Source organism: Ranitomeya variabilis, chromosome 1, assembly GCF_051348905.1.
Source record: "Ranitomeya variabilis isolate aRanVar5 chromosome 1, aRanVar5.hap1, whole genome shotgun sequence".
Classification (NCBI taxonomy): Eukaryota; Metazoa; Chordata; class Amphibia; order Anura; family Dendrobatidae; genus Ranitomeya; species Ranitomeya variabilis.
Genome location: NC_135232.1, coordinates 457,530,838 through 457,539,668, shown reverse-complemented (window position 1 = coordinate 457,539,668; position 8,831 = coordinate 457,530,838). Strand labels below are relative to the sequence as shown.

At 43.0% G+C, this 8,831-nt stretch overlaps 1 long non-coding RNA gene across 1 annotated transcript; it reads right to left on the bottom strand.

The window, feature by feature from the left end:
• Positions 1-1,885: 1,885 nt before the first annotated feature.
• Positions 1,886-6,609, bottom strand: LOC143780189 (uncharacterized). The gene is made up of 4 exons (XR_013216512.1): positions 5,693-6,609; positions 5,388-5,488; positions 4,044-4,143; positions 1,886-2,227 (listed from the first exon to the last, which is right to left on the bottom strand). It is a non-coding gene; the product is annotated as an uncharacterized LOC143780189 (long non-coding RNA).
• Positions 6,610-8,831: the final 2,222 nt, after the last annotated feature.

The window sequence follows — 8,831 nt, the reverse complement described above, 5'->3', positions numbered from 1 at the left end:
CCTTCTATACAGGTAATTAATAGGATAGAAGGACAATTTTTTATTTTTTTGTAATTAATAATGAAGGTCCTTCTATACACGTAATTAATAATAGGATAGAAGGACAATTTTTTTTGTAATTAATAATTAAGGTCCTTCTATACAGGTAATTAATAGGATAGAAGGACAATTTTTTATCTTTTGTAATTAATAATGAAGGTCCTTCTATACAGGTAATTAATAATAGGATAGAAGGACAATTTTTTATCTTTTGTAATTAATAATGAAGGTCCTTCTATACAGGTAATTAATAATAGGATAGAAGGACAATTTTTATTTTTTTTGTAATTAATAATGAAGGTCCTTCTATACAGGTAATTAATAATAGGATAGAAGGACTATTTTTTATTTTTTTTGAAATTAATAATGAAGGTCCTTCTATACAGGTAATTAATAATAGGATAGAAGGACAATTTTTTATTTTTTTTTTTGTAATTAATAATGAAGGACTTTCTATACAGGTAATTAATAGGATAGAAGGACAATTTTTTATCTTTTGTAATTAATAATGAAGGTCCTTCTATACAGGTAATTAATAGGATAGAAGGACAATTTTTTATTTTTTTTGTAATAATGAAGGTCCTTCTATACAGGTAATTAATAGGATAGAAGGACAATTTTTTATTTTTTTGTAATTAATAATGAAGGTCCTTCTATACACGTAATTAATAATAGGATAGAAGGACAATTTTTTTTGTAATTAATAATGAAGGTCCTTCTATACAGGTAATAGGATAGAAGGACAATTTTTTTTGTAATTAATAATTAAGGTCCTTCTATACAGGTAATTAATAGGATAGAAGGACAATTTTTTATCTTTTGTAATTAATAATGAAGGTCCTTCTATACAGGTTATTAATAGGATAGAAGGACATTTTTTTATTTTTTTTGTAATAATGAAGGGCCTTCTATACAGGTAATAATAGGATAGAAGAACAATTTTTTTTTTTTTTTGTAATTAATAATAAAGGTCCTTCTATACAGGTAATTAATAATAGGATAGAAGGACAATTTTTTTTTTTTACAATTAATAATGAAGGTCCTTCTATACAGGTAATTAATAATAGGATACAAGGGCATTGTTTATTTTTTTGTAATTAATAATGAAGGTCCTTCTATACAGGTAATTAATAATAGGATAGAAGGACAATTTTTTTTGTAATTAATAATGAAGGTCCTTCTATATAGGTAATTAATAATAGGATAGAAGGACAATTTTTTATTTTTTTTGTAATTAATAATGAAGGTCCTTCTATACAAGTAATTAATAGGATAGAAGAACAATTTTTTTTTTTTTGTAATTAATAATGGTCCTTCTATACAGGTAATTAATAATAGGATAGAAGGCCATTTTTTTTTTTTTTTACAATTAATAATGAAGGTCCTTCTATACAGGTAATTAATTGGATAGAAGGACAATTTTTTTTTTCTAATTAATAATGAAGGTCCTTCTATACAGGTAATTAATAATAGGATAGAAGGACAATTTTTATTTTTTTTGTAATTAATAATGAAGGTCCTTCTATACAGGTAATTAATAATAGGATAGAAGGACAGTTTTTTATTTGTAATTAATAATGAAGGTCCTTCTATACAGGTAATTAATAATAGGATAGAAGGACATTTTTTTTGTAATTAATAATGAAGGTCCTTCTATACAGGTAATTAATAATAGGATAGAAGGACAATTTTTTTATTTTTTTTGTAATTAATAATGAAGGTCCTTCTATACAGGTAATTAATAATAGGATAGAAGGACAATTTTTTATTTTTTGTAATTAATAATGAAGGTCCTTCTATACAGGTAATTAATAGGATAGAAGGACAATTTTTAATTTTTTTTGTAATTAATAATGAAGGTCCTTCTATACAGGTAATTAATAATAGGATAGAAGGACATTTTTTTATTTTTTGTAATTAATAATGAAGGTCCTTCTATACAGGTAATTAATAGGATAGAAGGACATTTTTTTTTTTTTATAATTAATAACAGAATCAATAGACACAATTATAGTCAGGGAGTCAGCCGGGGTCAGATACCAGGTGATCAGTAAAAGCAGTGATGGTGGATCTGCTGGACTTCCTGCCTTTCAGATGGTTTTAGGGCAAGAGGCGCAACAAGGAAATGCTCGAGCAGCCCTGGATAATCCGCGCCGCCAGGATGATAACATCCGGCGGAAGATGGAACCTATGAGAAGAGAAGTAAATATAATGTAAGTGATGGGACTCCATATGACACAATACTACTGTGCGGTCACTGTGGCCGGACGGCAGAGGAATATTATCACACAGAGGTCAGGGATCATTGTCAGCCATCATACATGTGAGGTCAGGGATCATTGTCAGCCATCATACATGTGAAGTCAAGGATCATTGTCAGCCATCGTACATGTGAGGTCAGGGATCATTGTCAGCCATCATACATGTGAGGTCAGGGATCATTGTCAGCCATCATACATGTGAGGTCAGGGATCATTGTCAGCCATCATACATGTGAGGTCAGGGATCATTGTCAGCCATCATACATGTGAGGTCAGGGATCATTGTCAGCCATCATACATGTGAGGTCAGGGATCGTATGAGAATGTACAGCGCATCCACAGATAAAGGTAATGTAAGTGGTGGCGGACCCCCAATCACCACATGAATGAGGAGCCCCCACCCTCACTGCACATGTGAGTGATGGGAAGAGAGCTGAAGCATAGCAGCCATATGCAAATTATCCTGGAAGTGCACTGGGTGCGTGTCACCGCACTCAGATTCCTTCTTCCCCGCCCCAGTGCACTTCCATCCTTATTTGCATATGGCTTCTACGTTACTCTTCTCCTGACTGGCACATTGGATTTCAGCAAAGAAATTCTTTTTATTAGGGGGGACGTCCTACACCGTCATCCCACCACTCCTATATGTATCATGTGCTGACAGGTCCCCATTCCATGGAGTAGAGAGTAAATCCGCCATTATTCCCTGCTGTGTAATATCTGGATATAATGGGGGGAACATCCTACACCGTCATCCCACCACTCCTATATGCATCATGTGCTGACAGGTCCCATTCCATGGAGTAGAGAGTAAATCCGCCGTTATTCCCTGCTGTGTAATATCTGGATATAATGGGGAGAACGTCCTACACCGTCATCCCACCACTCCTATATGTATCATGTGCTGACAGGTCCCATTCCATGGAGTAGAGAGTAAATCCGCCATTATTCCCTGCTGTGTAATATCTGGATATAATGGGGGGAACATCCTACACCGTCATCCCACCACTCCTATATGTATCATGTGCTGACAGGTCCCATTCCATGGAGTAGAGAGTAAATCTGCCATTATTCCCTGCTGTGTAATATCTGAATATAATGGGGGGAACGTCCTACACCGTCATCCCACCACTCCTATATGTATCATGTGCTGACAGGTCCCATTACATGGAGTAGAGCGTAAATCCGCCATTATTCCCTGCTGTGTAATATCTGGATATAATGGGGGGAACGTCCTACACCGTCATCCCACCACTCCTATATGCATCATGTGCTGACAGTTCCCATTCCATGGAGTAGAGAGTATATCCGCCATTATTCCCTGCTGTGTAATATCTGGATATAATGGGGGGAACATCCTACACCGTCATCCCACCACTCCTATATGCATCATGTGCTGACAGGTCCCATTCCATGGAGTAGAGAGTAAATCTGCCATTATTCCCTGCTGTGTAATATCTGGATATAATGGGGGGAACGTCCTACACCGTCATCCCACCACTCCTATATGCATCATGTGCTGACAGGTCCCCATTCCATGGAGTAGAGAGTAAATCTGCCATTATTCCCTGCTGTGTAATATCTGAATATAATGGGGGGAACGTCCTACACCGTCATCCCACCACTCCTATATGTATCATGTGCTGACAGGTCCCATTCCATGGAGTAGAGAGTAAATCCGCCATTATTCCCTGCTGTGTAATATCTGGACATTCCTTGTAGACGGTCGTGTGATCGGCTCACCTGCAATCAGATCGCTGCTCGGCTCCGGCTGACTCCTAGTAGGGTCAGGGATTTCCGGGGTCACATTCTCCCCATATTCGTCGTCGCCTTCTGGTGTTTCCTAATAGATATAATAGAGATAATTAATTTGAGGGAGATTTCACTAAATCCCCAAATCCTCCAATCAGGACGGACGAAACCAACATTTACAGATGCCCCTGTTGTAACTCTGAGTCTAGAAGGTGATGGCTCCTTACCGGCAGGGTCCAACTGGCCCACCAGAGAACTGGAGGATTCTCCGGGGGCCCCAGGCACTGACACCTGCTGGCATACAGGGCCGGCAGCTGCCTAGGGCCCCTGCTGCTCCAGGGGCCCCCAGCCAGTGGCGTGTCGCTAAAAGCGGCAGACCACACAGCTGCTATGGGGCCCGTGAGTCAGGGGCACCCGCCTGATGGCAGCGGAGCAGCAGTGAGTGACAGGCAGCTGCAGCTAAAGCCTGTCCCCGCTGCTAAAAAGAAATGAATCTTCTCTCAACCCCACACCCCCATGGGCGTGGAGAGCGGTGAAGATTCATTTCACTTTAATAGCGGGCAGTGTTAGCCGCAGGCTGAGGCTAACACTGCCCCCTATCGTGGCTGGCAGACTAGGGCCCCCGCTCCCACAAGGGCCCCAGCCCACGCAGCTGCTATGGGGCCCGTGAGTCAGGGGGACCCGCGGGGCCCCAGCACTCCTCCCCAGTGTGCACCACATTCAACTGTATCGGCATCACAAATAAAAGCAATAATGGAGGAGAGAGCGTCAGACCACGCTCCATCTCCCATCATTCCCCTCTGACACTGAAGGTGTGTGATGACGTGACTTCATCGCATACCCGCTGTGTGTCGGGCAGATGGCAGTGCAGCTGCTGATACCGGAGCAGAGCCGGGATCAGCGGGGAACGAGGAGGAGAGGTGAGAATTGTGTTTGTTTATATATATCAGAGAGTGAGTCCTAGTGGCCATAAGAGTGTAGGACTGTGGGGCTAGATGATATTCTGTGGGGGGCTACATTATATTATATGAGGGGGGCTGCATTATATTCTATGTGGGGGGCTGCATTATATTATATGAGGGGGCTATATTATATTCTATGAGGGGGGCTACATTATATTATATGAGGGGGCTACTTTATATTATATGAGGGGGCTACTCCAACCACTGCTATATAATTAAGAAGTGTACGACCTTATATTATACCCTGATATTAGTGTATTTTACCCCACAATTGGTGGTCTTGTATTTATTTCTATATAGCTACCGTACATAGTGGGCCCCAAGAATGATTTTCTCTGGTGGGCCCAAGGTGCTCCGGTCCGACGCTGCTTACCTGGCGGTCCGACGAGCAGTCCGGAAGTTCTAGTACACGCAGGATTTTTTCGGCCAGTTCTGTAATATAAGCCAAGTCTCCAGATTGAGACTTTTTTCAGCCTATAAAGAAGAAAAGAAAAAAAGAAAAATCTGAGATGATTGGCGGCCATTGTATGTGTGATCTGCTCCTCTCTGCAGATACACTGACTCCATACAGGATTTGGGGACTCGTCGTGTTTTATATTGGAGGAAAGAAGAAGCTTCTGTCCCACCATTATTATCTCTGAGTATAGAGAAGTTGTGTGCGGAGCGTCCGCCACTTACCTGCTGTAGTAAAGTCTTGATGTTGTGACATAAATCTGTCAGATACTCTGACGTCAGTTGATTTTGTCGGTTTTTAGTCAGGCAATCCTTTACTAGCTGCACCACCAGCCGGTGAGTGAAGCAGAGGACGCCATCGGGTGGTAGAAGCGCAATGTTAGGGCGATTGAAGATAAGAACCTCCGATAGCGCTTGTTCCTGAAAACCGTTCAGATGTAATTCAGCCATAGTGAGAAATTGCAAATGCTCTCCGTCACTATAGAACCAAAAATGGCACCCGGAACCCTGCGCGGCTTCTATTTATAGGGGCTGTGATGTCACAATGGCCGAGAATCACCAGTGATGTCACAATGGCCGAGCATCACCAGTGATGTCATCATGGCCGAGCATCACCAGTGATGTCATCACGGAATCTTGTGATAGAATCTTCCAGCATCGGCTCTGCACAGATAGTTGCTGCCCGGCAATATTTTGGGTTTGCTCACACTTGTGTATCAATAATCCAGGAGAGTGGGACGGGTTTTTCTCACTTGTCCTCTGTGTTCTGTCCGTGTAGAATCCGTTCTGTTATTCCGCAGCTATTAATCTTTTACACAACCATTTACAGGCTCGCTCATCACTAATCCTCAGACATAGGAATGGAAATACTGGATATATTTATTACCTCACGGGTCTTTTTTTTCTCCATAGAACATTTAACTCATTGGTTGCAGAGTTTACTATTAACAACTGTGACAAATATTGAAGAGGTAATCATCAATGACCCAAGTAATCAATCATTAAAAATCATGACATCGTTAACATTAATCTTTGTGTCTTTGGAAAGTTCCATCCTTTAATTGTGAAATGCCCCTCTTTTACGTCCCCATGGTGGGCACAATGTATGAAGTAAATGAAAGAAGGCAGGAATTACATATATATATATATATATATATATATATATATATATATATATATATATATATATATATATATATATATACACACACTATTTGTAAAAAATTGCTTTAATTTGTATATATGTACAGGTGCTTCTCACACAATTAGAATATCATCAGAACGTTAATTACATCACACACAGAGTCATTACACACAGAGTGATCTATTTCATGTGTTTATGTTAATGTTGATGATAATGGCTTACAGCCAATGAAATCCCAAAAGTCATTATCTCAGTAAATTAGAATACTTTATAACACACGGCTCTGCTCCGCACACATTACACAGACGGCTCCGCTCGGCACACATTACACAGACGGCTCCGCTCGGCACACATTACACACTCGGCTCCGCACACATTACACAGACGGCTCTCCGCTCGGCACACATTACACACATGGCTCCGCTCCGCACACATTACACAGACGGCTCCGCACACATTACACAGACGGCTCAGCTCTGCACACATTACACACATGGCTCCGCTCCGCACACATTACACATGGCTCCGCACACTTTACACAGACGGCTCCGCTCCGCACACATTACACACGGCTCCGCTCCGCACACATTACACACACGGCTCCGCTCCGCACACATTACACACACTGCTCCGCACACATTACACACGGCTCCGCTCTGCACACATTACACACACACACGGCTCTGCACACATTACACACAGCTCCGCTCCGCACACATTACACACACAGCTCCGCTCCGCACACATTACACACACGGCTCCGCTCCGCACACATTACACACACGGCTCTGCTCCGCACACACACACACACACACACACACACTGCTCCGCACACATTACACACGGCTCCGCTCTGCACACATTACACACACGGCTCTGCTCCGCACACATTACACACACGGCTCTGCTCCGCACACATTACACACACGGCTCTGCTCCGCACACATTACACACACGGCTCCGCTCCGCACACATTACACACACAGCTCCGCTCCGCACACATTACACACACTGCTCCGCACACATTACACACGGCTCCGCTCTGCACACATTACACACACGGCTCTGCTCCGCGCACATTACACACACGGCTCCGCTCAGCACACATTACACACGGCTCCGCTCCGCACACATTACACACACGGCTCTGCTCCGCACACATTACACACACGGTTCCGCTCAGCACACATTACACACACGGCTCCGCTCCGCACACATTACACACATGGCTCCGCTCCGCACACATTACACATGGCTCCGCTCCGCACACATTACACACGCGGCTCCACACACATTACACAGACGGCTCCGCTCGGCACACATTACACACGGCTCCGCTCCGCACACATTACACACACGGCTTCGCTCCGCACACATTACACACACAGCTCCGCTCCGCACACATTACACACACTGCTCCGCACACATTACACACGGCTCCGCTCTGCACACATTACACACACGGCTCTGCTCCGCGCACATTACACACACGGCTCCGCTCAGCACACATTACACACACGGCTCCGCTCCGCACACATTACACACACGGCTCCGCTCCACACACATTACACACACGGCTCCGCTCCGCACACATTACACACACGGCTCTACTCCATCCTCCTCTATGATACTAGGGTAAATGCTGGTTGAGCCTAGACTGTATGGGCTCCTTCTAGGTATTATATTCTTGAATATAGCAGACTTTATGGGCTGCTGCCTGGCCCTGACTGCAGCCCATAAGGCATGCCACAATAAAGACTATTCTCATCTCAACTGCCTTTAAAGTATTCTGATTCACTTCATATGCAGAATGGTAAGTGCATATCTAGTGAAGTTAGGGTTAAATACTATGTTCCAATAGCTGACAAAATATAAATTTATTTTAACCCCTTAACGACCGCCGATACGCCTTTTAACGGCGGCCGCTAAGGGTACTTAAACCACAGCGCCGTTAATTAACGGCGCTGTGGAAAAAGTGAATAGCGCCCCCCAGAGTCGGATTTTCTCTGGGGTCTCGGTTGCCGAGGGTAGCCGAGACCCCAGAGAACATGATTCGGGGGTTTTTTACCAACCCCCGAGTTGCGATCGCCGGTAATTAACCGTTTACCGGCGGTCGCAACAAAAAAAAAAAACGCGATGTGCCGTTTAATTTCTCTGTCCTCCGATGTGATCGCACATCGGAGGACAGAGAAATAGGGTCCCCGATGGCCCCCAATAGCC